This window comes from Symphalangus syndactylus, chromosome 4 (assembly GCF_028878055.3).
Source record: "Symphalangus syndactylus isolate Jambi chromosome 4, NHGRI_mSymSyn1-v2.1_pri, whole genome shotgun sequence".
Classification (NCBI taxonomy): Eukaryota; Metazoa; Chordata; class Mammalia; order Primates; family Hylobatidae; genus Symphalangus; species Symphalangus syndactylus.
Window position 1 is genome coordinate 13,224,950 of NC_072426.2, and position 17,708 is coordinate 13,242,657.

General features: G+C 36.9%; 1 long non-coding RNA gene across 1 annotated transcript in view; it reads left to right on the forward strand.

Annotated features, from left to right (window-relative positions):
- The window catches only part of LOC134736441 (uncharacterized), a 208,306-nt gene extending 191,081 nt beyond the window's left edge, over nt 1–17,225 (forward strand). The window contains exon 3 of the long non-coding RNA XR_010120438.1: nt 17,174–17,225. This is a non-coding gene — a long non-coding RNA (uncharacterized lncRNA). The remainder of the gene's footprint in view (nt 1–17,173) is intronic.
- The last annotated feature ends 483 nt before the right edge of the window (nt 17,226–17,708 follow it).

Consider the following 17,708-nt stretch of genomic DNA (forward strand, 5'->3'; position numbering starts at 1 on the left):
CACCCCCTCCCCTCTTGAGCCTGTTCCATAGAGAAGGGCATGTCACACAATACAATCCAAACACATACTCTGTCCATATTGGGTTAAGAAAATATAGTGCTGGTCATTGTCCCCAAATGACAGACATCCACAGATGGAAAGCAGGAGAATCTGACTTCCACGGTGCTTCTCATTCCACCAGACAGATTCTGTTTGGAAAACACCCACCTGCACTAGGATCTGGCCTGAGTACTATTTAAAAAAAAAAAAACTTCACCATGGTCACTGCCTTGTAGAAGGAAGCTTAGATAACTTCTCTTTGCATGTCTTCCTTCGGTAAAGATAGTGAAAGGAGAGCCCTAAGGGCATGTGACCTTTTCTTGCCTTCCTTGTTTAAGTAGGCAGGGTTCTCCCTTAAAGGAGTCTTGTTCTTTCTAATGCAGAACACAAAAATTGTCCTATTGAAGGAATGCCTTTTTGATGTGTGAGTATAACATTTCACTTTTCCAAGTTGTTATCTGAATGCATTTAAAAATTCTTTAAGCAACAATGGAGGGTAAAAGGTGAAATTTGGTTCAAGGAAAATATGTTTTTTTCTTGTTTTAACAGCTTTGCGTTGAAAATCCAGTTTCACACTGTGACAATTTTATTTTCTTGCAAATTTTTAAAACTGGAAAAATTTTTCTTCCCTAGGAAGTTGCGACTATGACGTGTAAACAGACAGTCAAAGAAAAAGAGACTATGCTTGCATCTCTATGAAAAAGATCATGGCCAAATATAGAAAGAGAACTTCAAAGCAGACACCATATGTTTAACTCTATCTTCAAATATAACCCTTTATATCTTCAGGTTTTCACCTATTATTTTGAGATTATAGACATATGTCTTTTGTATTTAGCAGCCTTCACTTAGGGAACTAATTTTCAATGCACAACATTAAATACATAATTCTCTCAAAAAGAATGAAACTTCTAATTTTTAAAATTTTTATTAATTTAATTAAACTTATTTATTAATTTATGAAGTACATGTGATATTTGATACAAGGATACAATGTGAAATGATCAAATCTGGGTAACTGGGATATCTGCCACCTCAAACATTTATTCTTTCTTCGTGAAGAGTAACACTTTCTTAGGGTCAGGGGCATCAAAGTTTTTCCCAATATAACTCTTGGTTTCCTTTTTAAACCCAAATATTTCTGTAGAAAAAATATAAAATATCAACGTTTAAATAGTAAATTTAGATGGACTCTTTCAGATTTGTTGAGTATATAAATCTGACATTAATGAGATATTAATGAATAGTTCTGGAAATTTGGCATCTCAAAATTAATCCAAGTAGATACAGTATCTGTTTATTCTAACTGGGATTTTAAAATCCTGACCCTCTCCAACGCTCCCCCCCACCCCCCCGACAAAAAAATGCTTGTCTATATAATCAATTTTATATTATGTAGGCGTATATTTATCTATGGTTTCTTTTTAAAAAAACTTTTTAAAGTTAAGATTAAATTTTTTTTTTACATTAAAACTTTAAAGATTTAAAGACAGTTGCTTGACAAAAATTTATGTACATATATATCCTGGGCAATTTTATTTATAAGGACTTATTAGACAATTGTTTAGAAAAATTAAAAATAGCCTGTTCAATGAGTAATAAGCAAAATTTTTTTAAATGATGATAAAGCCATGAATGAGATTTTCTAAGAGCATTTAATAATTTGGGAAAGTGCTCATGATACGATATTAAGTAAGATGAATAAGATAAAAAATGGTAGATATGGTTCATATGCGAGGATATTTTCTTCTTGGCAATGGAAGATGCTGATGGTTGACCAGACCAGTCTTTAAGGCTCCATTTTAAAATGAATCATATGTATTTTTGTAGCTGTGAACCTTATCCTCTATGCTTCTTTCCCTTTGAAAATCAAGCGCTCTCTTTTTTCCCTTTACACAGAGCAATATATCTGCCCAGTAAAACAATAAAAATGATGGAAATTATTTGGGTAATGGAGATTAATTTGCAGTTTATTCAAAGATTTTGCATCTTTCTTTAATGCTTTCAGCAGGGCATAGTCCAGGGTGCTAAACTAAAACAAAGGTGCTAGCTTGAAATCTTCATTTATTTAAAATCTATTCACCTTCCTTCTTCTATCATGAAAAAATACGGTAACTCTGACTTCATTAATAACTAAATTACCTTGTATCTTTGGATTTTAAAATTGTATTATATGGCACAATTTATTAAAAGGTTAAAAGTGGATTTCCAGGAGTTTAGATATGAGCGGCTTTTTTAACCTAAAATATTATCAGGAAAAAAAGTAATTCAAACTTTGAAATTATATGATAGTGCTACTATTCTTTTTATCCCAAACTTTCATTTCTATCAGCTGTATAAACATACTTGAGAGAGCTAAGTATACAAATGTCCAACCAATTTCTAATTACTTAGTTATTTTCATCATTGCTGACGGTCAGTGGGTTTTCAATGTAAATATTTTACATGTATAATGAGAAAGAGACACAAGAACGAAAGCTTGAGAAAGTTCATTCTCTGCTGCTTGCAATAGCGCGTGGAGGACGGGGGCGGGCAAATCTGGGCCTTAGAGCGCCACCCCATGGTAGACCGGGCGAAGGGCACTGCAGGGGTGTGCTCGGCCCTTTGGCCCAATATTCTCCGCTTTTTCCGCCTAAAGAGCTTCCTTCACTCGGCTTATTTAAAACATCAACAACTCTAAATAACTTACCTTCTCTGCACCAGTGGTTGAGTAATTGCTGAATTTAGGAATCCCTTTGAGTATTTCGGACTCTGACTTTAAGAACAGGCTTCCCCACGCCTGCCTCCGCCCAACCCCAGGATAAAACAGAAAATGTGTGGGGATCTGAGTAAATAAATAATGTCACAACAAGGAAAGCCTTGTGAGCCTGTGAGCCTGGGCTACAAAATTCCCTCTCACAAAAAGTCTGGTTTAATTATCAGCTTCAATATCTACCATCAGTATTCATACTGTCTCTACATTGTTACTTTGCAAAAGATCATAAGATTGGCTAAAATTGCCAAAACCAGTAAACAAGAATAAATGCTATTAAATTTCCTGGGGTGTTAAACCAGAATTTGCACGTGTGGGTCGTTATCGGCTTAGAAAATTAGAAAATAAGGAACAGTACAGAACAGGATTAGAAAATTAGGAACAAAAGCAAGGCACTGTGAAATGGCAATTAAATTCTTGCTTGACTTAAATACCTTTCTTTTATACAGCTATACATTCCTTCCATTTTTATCCCTGTGATTTCTTTTATCTAAAGTAAAAAGAACATTACCTTTCTTGAGTTCATTCCAAAATTGTTTTTTAGGGTAACATGGAATAATATAATTGAAAATTCTATGTGTCACTTTCATACCACATTAGCGGAATAGAAATGTGTTAACAACGTTAACTCTTAAGGCTATTTGTTTGCATCAACTTTAAAAAATGTTTAAATTGTTGTTACCTTTTTCAATATTAGTAAGTAGAGGCATTTCTTCAAGCAATTCCCAAGGAAAAGAATTGGGACAAGGAGTCAGATGCAGGGGCCCCATCTAGCATTTCCAGATCCACACACCCCCTTTCTGTCAAAAATCTTCCAGGTGACTTCACAAATGGCTTTTACAGGCATAATTGGGGTGAAAACCAGCAACATTAGATGAGGAGATATAAATTCCGTAAAGAAAATAAAAAGTCAAATAGTGGAAAACTTCCCAGGAAAGCACTTGGAAAAGTGGATAGGAAGAGTAGTTAAATGGCAGTTTTCTGCCTGTCCAAGCCTCCCTTCTAACGACTTCTTTTATGTCAACAGAACTGCCACTTTACTTATCTCAGGATTTCCCTTTTTCAGGAATGGTGATGGTATGAAGAAAGTATTTTTAATGAGCAGAGCCATTGTTTGCTCTGCTCTGTCCTCACCCCTCAAGAAAATTTCCCTTATTATTATGAAAACTTTTTATCTTAAAAGATATTACATGTTAATGGAACTGTCGCTTAACAAATGTTTTATAAGTGTACCAATCAAGCACATTGTCGAAATAAAACATATGAAATAAGTGAAAAAGTCATTTTTATACTTTATAGTCCAATTTAACACAGCTATCTTTTTAAAAACTGCAGAATATAGCATACACACAGAAGTATTTACTGTGTAAAGAATAATAATAAAATAAACTCACATATAACCATCTGATTAAGAAAGAAGACATCGCTCCACTTTGGTAGTTCTCTACTGCCCCTTCTTCTCTACAGTAACCTTTATCCTGACTTCTGTGACATTCCTTCTCTTGTTCTTCTTGTTGTTGTTGTTTTTAAAATTCAGTATTACTACCCATGTAAGTATAAACCGAATTATTCTGCATGTTATCTGCTGACCTTTCAATGCCACTTGGAAGGAGAAGTCTATCTCCTCCAAGGTGTAATTTGTAGAGACGTCATCATGTACTCCCACTTTTTTCCTATCCAAAAGACTCAAGTTTCCCAGGACCCACATCCCTTTCCTAAGAAGACTTCAGTGGTCTTAATTCCAGTTTACCCTATGAGATTCTTAAGCTGTAGATGATGGAGTGCATGTGGATAGCTAATAACCAGTGCATTCTATGGATGCTCTGAAAATGCCTGCCCTGAGTCTAGGCTAATATGTAGGAAAAGTGGGTGGACAAATGTTGTTTAATTTCAAAGCATTAGACCCATCATTCTGTTATCTCAAAATATGTCTCAAAATCAGGCTAATGCCCAAGTGTTATAATTGGGAGCTTTATTGCTTCCACCTAACATTGTGTTTTGAAAGATGCCCTCAGATGGGCATCCTCATCTGCTTTATCAACTGTGCATTCTTTATTGTATAAAGAAGAAGGTCTTAGGCTGGTTTCTGGGATCATGTTTTCAAAGGGGACAAAGGTGAGGCTATCAGGACAGATGGGATCAGTAATGGGACCTCTTGAAGATCTGCCACTTGATGACTGAATAGCCACGCCAGGTAGAAAAGAAAAGTACTTTGAACCTAAAGTGCAGGGACCTATTGTGCTGCAGCTTTGAATAGTGGTGGCGTTTGATTGTGATACATGCTGGCCTCCTGAGTCAGGTGGCACAAGAACAAGTTTCCTTCCCAAGTCTTTTCTGGAGTTTTGCTTCAAAAAGAAACCTATAATCCATGTAGAAGGTCAGCGACTGGAAGAGTGTTAAAAGAAAACTACTGAAAGAATTTGCCAACACCTTGGACAGACTAACCCAACAAACATCACCTACTCTAGTAAACACACTAAAGCCTCCTGCAAAAGAATTGTATGATGTTTTTATTAGCAAGCTATGCCTAGGAATGTCAGAAAAGAATTTTTCCAGCACTACAGGGTCTCTTATACTGCCCCAGAGCCTTAGCTTGATTGAGATTTGGAAACAAAATATTATATCCATATAAGCCCCACTAGACAGAGTCCTCTGGGATCAACAGTGTCCCTGAAATTGGAGCTTGTCTCCGAAATTTCTTATCTAGTCCTGCCTTAAATCTTTCTATTAAATTTCACTCCTGCAGATAATGAGAGTTAGCATACAGCACAGGCAAAAATGGTGTGCAAAAGTCAAGGATCATGATTTGCATAGGTGTGCTGATAAAACAATAAACTTCTGTTTCTATACCCCAAAAGACTTGGTACATTGAACAGGTAAAACCCAAAGATTCTTGTTTAATCCAGAAAACCCAGGGCCTCTATGGACTGGCCTTCAATTGAGCCCTTGTACCACAGTTCCTAACCTTGATTGTGCATTGGAATCACCTGGGGAACTTTAAAACCTACCAATTTTTGTGTTCCATTCTCAGAGATTCTGATTTAATTGGTCTGTAATGCAGCCCAGGTGGGTACTGAGAGGTTCAAAGACACCCCAGGTGATTCTAATGTACAGTCAGGATTGGGAACTACTGAACTAATCACTGCAGAATTGACCACATTTTATGATCTGAATCAAGGACAACAGAGGTAGAAGGTGCAGGGGTTTGTTCCCAGTCACTGGGTTAAATTGTGACAACCCCCCCCCCAAAAAAAAAAAGATATGTTTATGTCTTACTCCTCAGAACCTGTGAATATAACCTTATTTGGAAAAAAAAAAAAAAGTCTTTGTAGGTGTGATTGAATTACGGATCTCAAGATGAGATGATCCTGAACTTTCGTGAGGGTCCTAAATTCAAAGACAAGTGTCCTTAAAAGTGGAAGATAGAGGGAGATTTGGGATGGAGACTGAGGAGGCCATTTCAAGAGACAGAGATTGACATTAATCAGTCACAAACCAAGGGACACCTGGAGCCAGCAAAAGCTGGAGGAGGCAAAGAAAGGCTCTCCCGGAGAGCCTCTGGAGGGAGTGCAGCCCATACGTAGCTTCGTTTTGGACCTGGCCTCAGAATGGTGAGAGAATAAATTTACGTTGTTTTAAGTAAGTCACTCAGTTTGAGATAATGTTATGGCAGCCCTAAAAATCTAATACATTGTTCAATGGCTTTATTCATATTATCACATTTAATCCTCACATAAATCCCTATGAGGGAGGTATTATTATCCCCATTTTAGAAATGAGGAAGCTAAGGCTAAGAGAGATTGAACAGCTTGTTCCAGAGGCAGAGCTAGTCGTGGTACAACTGGCTTGACCAGAGCCATGCTGAGTGGCATAAAACTGAGAACATGAAACTCCCAGAATGTTAATCTGCCACTTTGACTTGGATCCAATAAGTCTAAACACATCCTGATTTGAGTCCCCCATCTCAATCTTAAGGTCAATATGCTTCATCTTTAAAATAATTTTTAAATGCAGTTTGTGTGAATGGTTCTGTGTTCATACACATTCAAATATACAGTTGGAATTAGATACCTAGAAGAACGATGTTAAAGTTCATACACTGTTGCTTGCTATGAAGATTCCCCAAGCCTTAGGAAATTGGCACATCTGTGCTTGTTTAGTGGTCTTTAAAATTCCTAGATGTGGGCTTGATGTCTCACTTCAAGTACAATTCAAAACTTGAATAGTACTTCTAGTTCAGTTTCTAATATTTGGGATCTACCACTTGACTTTCTGTATCTCAGCTTCCTTATCTATAAAATAGCCATGAAAACTCTGTCTACCTCTCAAGGTTATGTGTGTGAAAATGCTTTGAAAACAATTAAAGCTCTCTACAGATGTACATTGTGAGGGTGTCTGCCATGGTTACTGCTGAAAGCCATACAGGCTCTGTGATTTAAAAAACTATGGATGGTGGGCCGGGCACGGTGGCTTATGCCTGTAGTCCCAGCACTTTGGGAGGCCAAGGCGGGTGGATCACTTGAGGGCAGGAGTTCGAGATCAGCCTGGCCAACATGGCGAAACCCTGTCTCTACGAAAAATACAAAAATTAGCTGGGTGTGGTGGCAGGCACCTGTAATCCCAGCTACTTGGGAGGCTGAGGCAGGAGTATCGCTTGAATCAAGGAGTCAGAGGTTGCATTAGCCAAGATCCTGCCACTGTACTCCAGCCTGGATGACAGTGAGACTCCATCTAAAAAAAAAAAAAAAAAAAAACTATGGAGGGTGGAGAAATCAAATTCTTTTTTAAACTTAGAACTGGATGTCAAAATGGTAAGGAACACATTGCAATCTGCACAGTCATTAAGTTGTCATAAGGCTTTGATCTCTACAGAGATTCATGCAATTGCCTTAATATGACTAACAATACAAATAAACTTGTTCAAAAAGGAATGTCATAATTCTGGGGGTTTGTGTAAGAAATTTATTTTTATTAGTTTTTTTTTCTTCCAATACCCCTAGTCATTGTCATCTAGTTTGAACTTAAAGGCAACAGATATGTTTTATTTCTTAATAAATTCAATGGAATGCTTTTTTCTTACATACAGAAAACAATATGGTTTCATACACACATGTTCAGACACACACACAGATTTTTTAAATAATGCTCAAATTAGAGAATAATTATAATGAAACAACAGATTTTCTTTAATAGCACCTATCATAACTGTACATTGTAACATAGACAATATATGATTTTATAGAAAACTAAGTATTTATTACAATTTCAGAAAATGTTCATAGAATTTGGTTGACAAGAGAAGATAACATAATTTTATTACTAAAGTGGAATTTTCTTAATATACTATTGCTTTAAATTTAAATGGTTTTAATTGGACACAACATCTAACTAATGGAGATCCAACCTCCCATTAGAATTACATAGTATGCTATTAAATAGTGTTTAATAGCACCTCATAAGGAAGGAATGGAAATCAGATTTATGAACACATAGTAGTTCAATTTGTTTGTGACATTTTGAGAGCATCTATTTAGACTTTAAATCAGAAATAATCTACCACATTTTAACTATTTAAAGTTTAAAAAATAAAAAAGAACTGTTTGTTTCTGTTTCAAATATTTCATTTGCATAAAATTCATTTATTTTTCAAATATAGCCTATATTATACAACTTGAATAATGTTATAAGAAAAATTTTTCTGTCATGTGAGAACAAATTCTATGTGATGCCCCAAAATAGGAACCCTGATCACTTTCCCAAGCAACATAGTATTTTCCCCCCATGCAATCATTTTACTTTTGCTTGTGCAATATCAGACCTCAATTCTCTCTCTAAAGTCATCATGCTTTGGGACACATTCAAATATCTGGTATTCTGAAATCCCAGGGTTACAGTATTTTAAACCCTTATTACATACAGGGACTTTTTCAGAGAGCCATCACAACATGGTAGAAAATAAAAAAGAACACGTTCAGAAATAAATACTGATCACAGCTTAACAAAATAAATATGCCCTAATTTTTATCTCATGTTAGCCAAAAAAACTAGGAAGAACATGATAGACATGGATCAGAACCAATTCTTTTCTTAGATAACACTGGCTTCACTAAACAGAAATCTCTCAGGTCCCTGAAATGATTTAAGTTTTATTGTTCCCTGATTTCTATCCAGGGAGTTACAAAATTATTTCTTGTTGTTTTATGAAATACACTGCTTGGAAGTCTGAAAATGTGATGCTATTTAACAATCAATGTTTAAGCTAGCTGTGAAATTGCCTGTTTGCATTTTCAGAGTTTGGGTTTGATGATGGATGAAGCAAGAGTTGTGACTTTCAGTGTGAAATAATTGGATGGCCATATGTAAACCTCCCTCATATAGCACTAACATGGGTTTATGAAACCACAGTTTACTTAAACTCAGAAAAAAATCTAACTTTTATGAGAAAATACATTTGCCTTTCAATAATACTCTCTCCCCAGCGATGTGCACAGGATTAGTCCTGCAGCTTTTTTTCTTTTAGCAGGTTTAAAATATCAAAGCCCTGTAGGTATTGTGGGGAATCACACAGTTCCCCATGCAGGAGGCAGAGCACCGCACCCCACACCTCCACCTCCTCCACGGCCCTTGCTCCTGTGGAACATGTGTACACGTGCCCTGAAGCATCTTTCAACAATAGTATCAGATTTGCTTGTAGTTCTGAAGTAAATGTTTTCATAGTCTGTCACCTTGCTTTTATTAAAGGTGTTGAGACTAAAGCATTAACCATGGTTGAAAAAAACTCACATAGCGGTCCTTAAATGTGCAGAATCACCAATCTTTTTCAGCCTTTTATTAATTGTTTTCACATAGGGATATCTACAATTAATCAGAAGTAAGACACCACAGATGCTTTCAAGTACTTAGCATTTCAGTTTTGTGCCTGTAATGCTTAGATTTGAGCAAGGCAGCTAGACTGGGGATCTTTTTTAGTCATTTTAGGAAGCACTTTGCCTTGCTTACTGTGGGTAGAATGAAGAGTTTTCAGGGAATATCATCTGAATGTTAAAAATATTCCCAGTTCATAGCAGTCTCTGCGATTTCACAATCTCTTTAAAAGATTCTATGTCCAGAAACCATCAGAATAGAAACTAATTTTATAAAATTTGTATTGAATTTCCAGGCTTTTGCAACAGGCAGGCTTAGTCTTGCTTTAGTGCTTTACTTTAAGTAATATTCACACAATTGTTTTAAAATTGCTCTAAAATAAAAAATAAAATTGATAAATGTACATACAATTTATGCATGTATAGTGTGTGCAATTTCAGAGCAAAAACTTAACTCTCTTCTTTGCACACTGCCCCTCCTTCTCCCTCACCCACCCCGATCTTATTTTTTCTTAAAGGAAACATCTTTTTGAGACTGAACTACTTGGAAGAAATATATACTCTTTACCAACACAGATTCTGCATCACTGAGCTAAGTGCAAAATTTAATTAAATGGCAGGAGCGATCTAGTCCCCCTGTGAAGAGGTCCTGGTCTGCTGATAGGTGGGTGAAACAAAACAAGTGTATGTTGCAGGACTCTCGTGCAATGTGGCTGAATCGTGTGTGGTCTGGGTGGACATTTTTTGTCATCCTGTTTGGGAACCAATTCAAGATCTGTTTCTGTTGGCACTTTCCGCCTGTTGTGAATATATTAGTACATCTCTCAAAGTCTCTGTAGACCTGAAAAGCTGGTAATTTAAGCTCTGTGGCTATGACAGACAGTTCTCTTCCATCAGTTCAAACATGGGTGATGGAATTTCTCAGAAAGGGAGAGATGTCTCAAAAGCAGAAGAAATAGTACTGGCCCAGGGTTAGTAGTGGGTTGGGTTCTTAACTGTCTTCTTTTAGTTTTTACCACAAATGTTCAAGAGTGCTTTATCTGTTATTGGTGTACAGAAATGCTTGTGATTTTTGTACATTGATTTTGTATCCTGAGACTTTGCTGAAGTTGCTAATCAGCTTAAGGAGATTTTGGGCTGAGACGATGGGGTTTTCTAGATATACAATCATGTCATCTGCAAACAGGGACAATTTGACATCCTCTTTTCCTAATTGAATACCCTTTATTTCCTTCTCCTGCCTGATTGCCCTGGCCAGAACTTCCAGCACTATGTTGAATAGGAGTGGTGAGAGAGGGCATCCCTGTCTTGTGCCAGTTTTCAGAGGGAATGCTTCCAGTTTTTGCCCATTCAGTATGATATTGGCTGTGGGTTTGTCGTAGATAGCTCTTATTATTTTGAGATACGTCCCATCAATACCTAATTTATTGAGAGTTTTTAGCACGAAGGGTTGTTGAATTTTGTCAAAGGCCTTTTCTGCATCTATTGAGATAATCATGTGGTTTTTGTCTTTGGTTCTGTTTATATGCTGGATTACATCTATTGATTTGCGTATGTTGAACCAGCCTTGCATCCCAGGGATGAAGCCCACTTGATCATGGTGGATAAGCTTTTTGATGTGCTGCTGGATTCGGTTTGCCAGTATTTTATTGAGGATTTTTGCATCAATGTTCATCAAGGATATTGGTCTGAAATTCTCTTTTTTGGTTATGTCTCTGCCAGGCTTTGGTATCAGGACGATGCTGGCTTCATAAAATGTGTTAGGGAGGATACCCTCTTTTTCTATCGATTGGAATAGTTTCAGAAGGAATGGTACCAGTTCCTCCTTGTACATCTAGTGGAATTCGGCTGTGAATCCATCAGGTCCTGGACTCTTTTTGGTTGGTAAGCTATTGATTATTGCCACAATTTCAGAACCTGTTATTGGTCTATTCAGAGATTCGACTTCTTCCTGATTTAGTCTTGGGAGGGTGTATTTGTCGAGGAATTTATCCATTTCTTCTAGATTTTCTAGTTTATTTGCATAGAGGTGTTTGTAGTATTCTCTGATGGTAGATTGTATTTCTGTGGGATCGGTGGTGATATCCCCTTTTTCATTTTTTATTGCGTCTATTTGATTCTTCTCTCTTTTCTTCTTTATTAGTCTTGCTAGCAGTCTATCAATTTTGTTGATCTTTTCAAAAAACCAGCTCCTGGATTCATTAATTTTTTGAAGGGTTTTTTGTGTCTCTATTTCCTTCAGTTCTGCTCTGATTTTAGTTATTTCTAGCCTTCTGCTAGCTTTTGAATGTGTTTACTCTTGCTTTTCTAGTTCTTTGCATTGTGATGTTAGGGTGTCAATTTTGGATCTTTCCTGCTTTCTCTTGTGGGCATTTAGTGCTATAAATTTCCCTCTACGCACTGCTTTGAACGTGTCCCAGAGATTCTGGTATGTTGTGTCTTTGCTCTCGTTGGTTTCAAAGAACATCTTTATTTCTGCCTTCATTTCATTATGTACTCAATAGTCATTCAGGAGCAGGTTGTTCAGTTTCCATGTAGTTGAGCGGTTTTGAGTGAGTTTCTTAATCCTGAGTTCTAGTGTGATTGCACTGTGGTCTGAGGGACAGTTTGTTAAAAACAAGAAATGGGGAAAGGATTCCCTATTTAATAAATGGTGCTGGGAAAACTGGCTAGCCATATGTAGAAAGCTGAAACTGGATCCCTTCCTTACACCTTATACAAAAATTAATTCAGGATGGATTAAAGACTTAAATGTTAGACCTAAAACCATTAAAACCCTACAAGAAAACCTAGGCAATACCATTCAGGACATAGGCGTGGGCAAGGACTTCATGTCTAAAACACCAAAAGCAATGGCAACAAAAGCCAAAATTGACAAATGGGATCTAATTAAACTAAAGAGCTTCTGCACAGCAAAAGAAACTACCATCAGAGTGAACAGGCAACCTACAGAATGGGAGAAAATTTTTGCAACCTACTCATCTGACAAAGGGCTAATATCCAGAATCTACAATCAACTCAAACAAATTGACAAGAAAAAAACAAACAACCCCATCAAAAAGTGGGCGAAGGACATGAACAGACACTTCTCAAAAGAAGACATTTATGCAGCCAAAAAACACATGAAGAAATGCTCATCATCACTGGCCATCAGAGAAATGCAAATCAAAACCACAGTGAGATACCATCTCACACCAGTTAGAATGGCCATCATTAAAAAAGCAGGAAACAACAGGTGCTGGAGAGGATGTGGAGAAATAGGAACACTTTTACACTGTTGGTGGGACTGTAAACTAGTTCAACCATTGTGGAAGTCAGTGTGGCGATTCCTCAGGGATCTAGAACTAGAAATACCATTTGACCCAGCCATCCCATTACTGGGTATATACCCAAAGGACTATAAATCATGCTGCTATAAAGACACATGCACACATATGTTTATTGGGGCACTATTCACAATAGCAAAGAGTTGGAACCAACCCAAATGTCCAACAATGATAGACTGGATTAAGAAAATGTGGCACATATACACCATGGAATACTATGCAGCCATAAAAAAGGATGAGTTCATATCCTTTGTAGGGACATGGATGAAACTGGAAAACATCATTCTCAGTAAACTATCACAAGGACAAAAAACCAAACACCGCATGTTCTCACTCATAGGTGGGAATTGAACAATGAGAACTCATGGACACAGGAAGGGGAACATCACACTCCGGGGACTGTTGTGGGGTTGGGGGAGGGGGGAGGGATAGCATTAGGAGATATACCTAATGCTAAATGATGAGTTAATGGGTGCAGGAAATCAACATGGCACATGGATACATATGTAACCAACCTGCACATTGTGCACATGTACCCTAAAACCTAAAGTATAACAAAAAAAAAAATAAAAATAAAAATAAAAGTTATAAAAATATTTAAAAAAAAAAAAAAGAGTGCTTTATCTCTGGTCTGGAAAAGTTATAAGAAAACCATGCCTTGTGCTTATATTCTTCAACTGATTTCTGAGCCACAGCCTGAAAACTGAGATGAGAAACACAAAGTTTTCCATAGGCTATAAAATATCAGATCCTTGTGAAAGTCATATTTATGCCTATCCTTATGGACTGTTTCTCGCTCTCCCCTCTATGTTCTTTGGTAGAGCCACTGAAAGATTTCAATTTCTCTTAGATTTAATTTCGTCTCCCATCACACTGAGCTCATTAATATGTAGTTATGTGGGAGGATTCCTTTTTATTAAATATCCACAAGATAGCTGTTTTCCCCAGCAGTAAAGAAAAATGAAAGGAAAACTATACAGATATTCTGCTATTTACATATTTCTAACACAGTTAATGTAAAATCGAAGTTTATTTTAAATGCATTAAAGTTTCTTTTTATATTATACAATTAAATATTTGATAAATCCCAAAATTCCAGCATTAACTGAATGCCAGCTACTCCTCAGTATGTTTTTTTGTAGATAAATAAATTTGATGTTGACTTATTTTGCGTACAATGATTTATAAACATAGTGACATTACTCTGTGTTTTCAAGAGCTAACAGCAGTGAAAAGATATAGGTAGGCAAACTTTGATTCTTCCAAAATGCCTAAGTAAAAGCAGCATATTAAATTCAGATGTCAGTCCTGATGGTTCTCTGTATGTTCATTTATGTGAAATTTTGCACTCATTAAAGTTAACTATCCACCTGACACTATAAAACAGTACAACCACGATATAAGCCACTCACACTGGCCACATCTGCAAATATTTTTTTCTCTAAATTTCAGACCCATTAATGAAGATGTGATTGTTTCTCTATGACCTTTTAGCTTTCTCCAAATCCTAGGAGACGTGCTGTTTCTCTTCCTTACCCTACTGAACCACACGTTTTCCCATTCACACTGAGCATCTCTTATCTCATAGTGTTCCCACCTCACCATTTAAGGAAAGGTTCAGGACTCCCCAAGATTCAGGACTGAAAATGAAGCGTAAATCTTACGGGCTAATAAGCACGGCAGTTACTTCAATAAAATGTTACTTAAAAGTCAATAGGCTGCACATGTTAAAGACATTAGAGCTGTTAACAGACCATTGTAAAGTAAGCAGAATCTTTAATAACCTGCATGCAATGTTGCACCATTCCATTTTCAGCTCAGGGCAGGTTTAGCTCTGGCACTGAGGCACTGGGCTCATGGTATGAGCCACTCTTGCATTCTCAGAATTAACAATCCAACAGGACTGGATCCAGGGCTAAAATCTCAGGGCTCTAGGAAAGCTTAAAACTCAGATACTTTTGCCTTGCACCTATCTTTAGCTTAGAGACAGTGAAACTGCTTGATGCTGTGCATCAGACCCAACTTTCTCTGATGCTTGAGTCTCTGAGCCTTCAGTCTGAAAAGCAAGAGACACAGAACTGTTAATGAGAGCTGGCTGCAGTATTCTGGAGAAACTGGACAAAACCCAAGGGGCACCTTTAATGCATACTTCCAGAGACTGAATTGTAAGCTAGAGAAAGCTAATTATGAAAGAAGTATATGACCACAGCCAGAGAACAACTGGACAAAATTAGTTCTGAAGCATTTTATTCTACTTTGCTCCTGAAGGAAAGCAAGACACTAGTTTTGTCTGAAGTTTCTTTTATACTCCCCCAGACTGGAATATTTGTGTCTTAAACTACTACTTTGAATGACACCTAATCTCACAGACACCAAACAAACAAAACATAAGGTTGAAACTCGTAGAACACTGTATTACTTACAGGGTGGTACTGCCTGCTTTTCTGATGTTTCTAAGCTCTTTTTCATTTCAGGGTAGGTAGGTTTCTAGATAGAAAAAAAGACAATGAAGAAAAACAAATTTCCTTTCCAGTCTTGGCAACTTTTATATTTGACAAATACACAAAGATTTTTTTAGCCTGAATTATTAAAAGAATGAAGACTGATTAGAAATTCTATTCATAAATTTAAACTAACTAATAACCTTTCCCTTATAGCAATTCATCTTATATCCTGATCATTTTCATTCAGAGATGGAATTTATAGACCTTCCCTTTAGAATGGAATCTCCACCTCAAATTTGAGAAAGTCATGTTACTAAAGATAATAATGATTTGGGAAGGGGCAAGGAGGGATAAATCAGAGACTGGGTCAAAACTGAAGATCATTATAAAAAGAATGTGATAACTGTACAGAAATTCTTACATTTAGAAGTTCCAATAATCTCACCACCTCAATGATCTATATTTTTGTTTGACGTATTCCATTTCAGGCTTTGTCCATAGGCATATAAATTAATTGGAACCTAATAAACACAACACTTTGCATATGTGTTTTTTCACTTAACACGTTACTAAAATTACTTTTTCATAATTATCTGCAAACTTTATTGTCACTTAGAATATTCCACTGAGTTGAGGCATATAAGATGTAGCCATTCTCTAATTGTTGTACATTTAGATTGCTTGTCAATTTTTTTTGATAATTAATTTGAAGTACCTACTCTAAGATCAGCTTCTCAGATGGCAATGTTAAGAGGGTGAGAGAAATGGATGCAAAAGAGAATGACACAGGAGATTTTCCCTTCAAAACCACTGAAGAGTTCTGAGAAGCAATGTCAGGGAAGCAGAAGATTGCTGGCCATAACAACTAAGAAGGAATATACTAATAAATGATGAGGCAATGTAGCGAAAAGGAGGCAGAGAGGATAAAATATGAGTTGATTCCCTCTGTCCTCCAAAGATGGAACCAAAACAACAAAAACGAATGTAAGCAAAGAACCTTGGCATCCCACTTGGGAAACAGTGCCAAATATGGCAGTGAGATGAGGTGTTCCCTAGAATTTCACAGAGTGACTAAGTATGCAGTGACTGGGAGAGGCTCCAACAATGCATTTAGGGAAGGAGTTGGAAGAGAGAAGGAACTGCAAAACTAGCTCTCCGTGAGCATTTAAGTACTTATTTAGTTGTCTAATGCCTTTACTCTCAGTTCATGAGTAGAACAACTAGTTAGTTCTGCTTCTATATTTGACACAGAGTGTGGCCAAGGATAACCTCCTTCCTTTTTAGTTTCCCCTCAACTATCACAGGAGGGTAATACCTTGCAGCTCTCCCCTGGTCTATTGTGTGGGCTAATGAGGGGTTGTAAAGCATGATATATGAGTAATGTGTGGTGTAAAATATTTAACACCTCTCTTGAGAAAGAAAATCCTAATTGTTCACCTGAAACTGTCTCCCTCACCAATTAATTCCAGTTTAGGAGACTGACACAAGGGGTTCCCCCAAATCAAGTCCCTGCCTATGAAGGGTTTAGACAGGTGATAGAGTGAAATTCCACCCCCACCCCCACATACATACAAAACCACAAGGCTCTTTGGAGGAATTACTGCCTGCAACAGACCAGCCAACCTGCCCCTGTGCTTTGCAGGTAATATTTTCATAAAAGGGGTTTCTTTTTGCTCAGTTTGCCTGGTAAGAACATTTAGAAAGTAACGAGTAGCTACTGAAGCTAACCAGGGACATTTTTCTATCCAGGGATTTTTCATTATGTTCAACATTTGGAAATTTCAACTAAAGATAATTGCAGGTAAGCCTCCACCAACCGATGTATTGATTTTCCACTGTAGTTTTTAAAATGGGTACTTGTACACAAAAGACCTCCTTCCTGTATATTTCAGCTCTCCAGGGTACAATTACATGAAATTATTCAGCAGCCAAGTTTGCTTTGTATCACTTCACTGGGTAAGGACACAGAGAAAGCTGCTCCCTGTGGCACTGAAAGCTGCAAATCTTTTTTGCCTAAATGTTTAACAGCCACATTCATCATGGTCTCATAACAAGGCCGCCCACAGACAACATAGTTCACTTGTTTTCGCCCTACTGTTATGAGTTTACCAGAAAGACCAACTCAGGTCATAGCATTGATTTTATATTCCAACTAATTGTACATTGGGTTATAATGGTCTTGAAGGTTCAACATTGGACTGGTGTCATAAAAATTGATTTTTCATACCATTTGCAAACCTTCCAGTACTATCTATAGTTTAGAAGTTCTTGCATAATATTTACA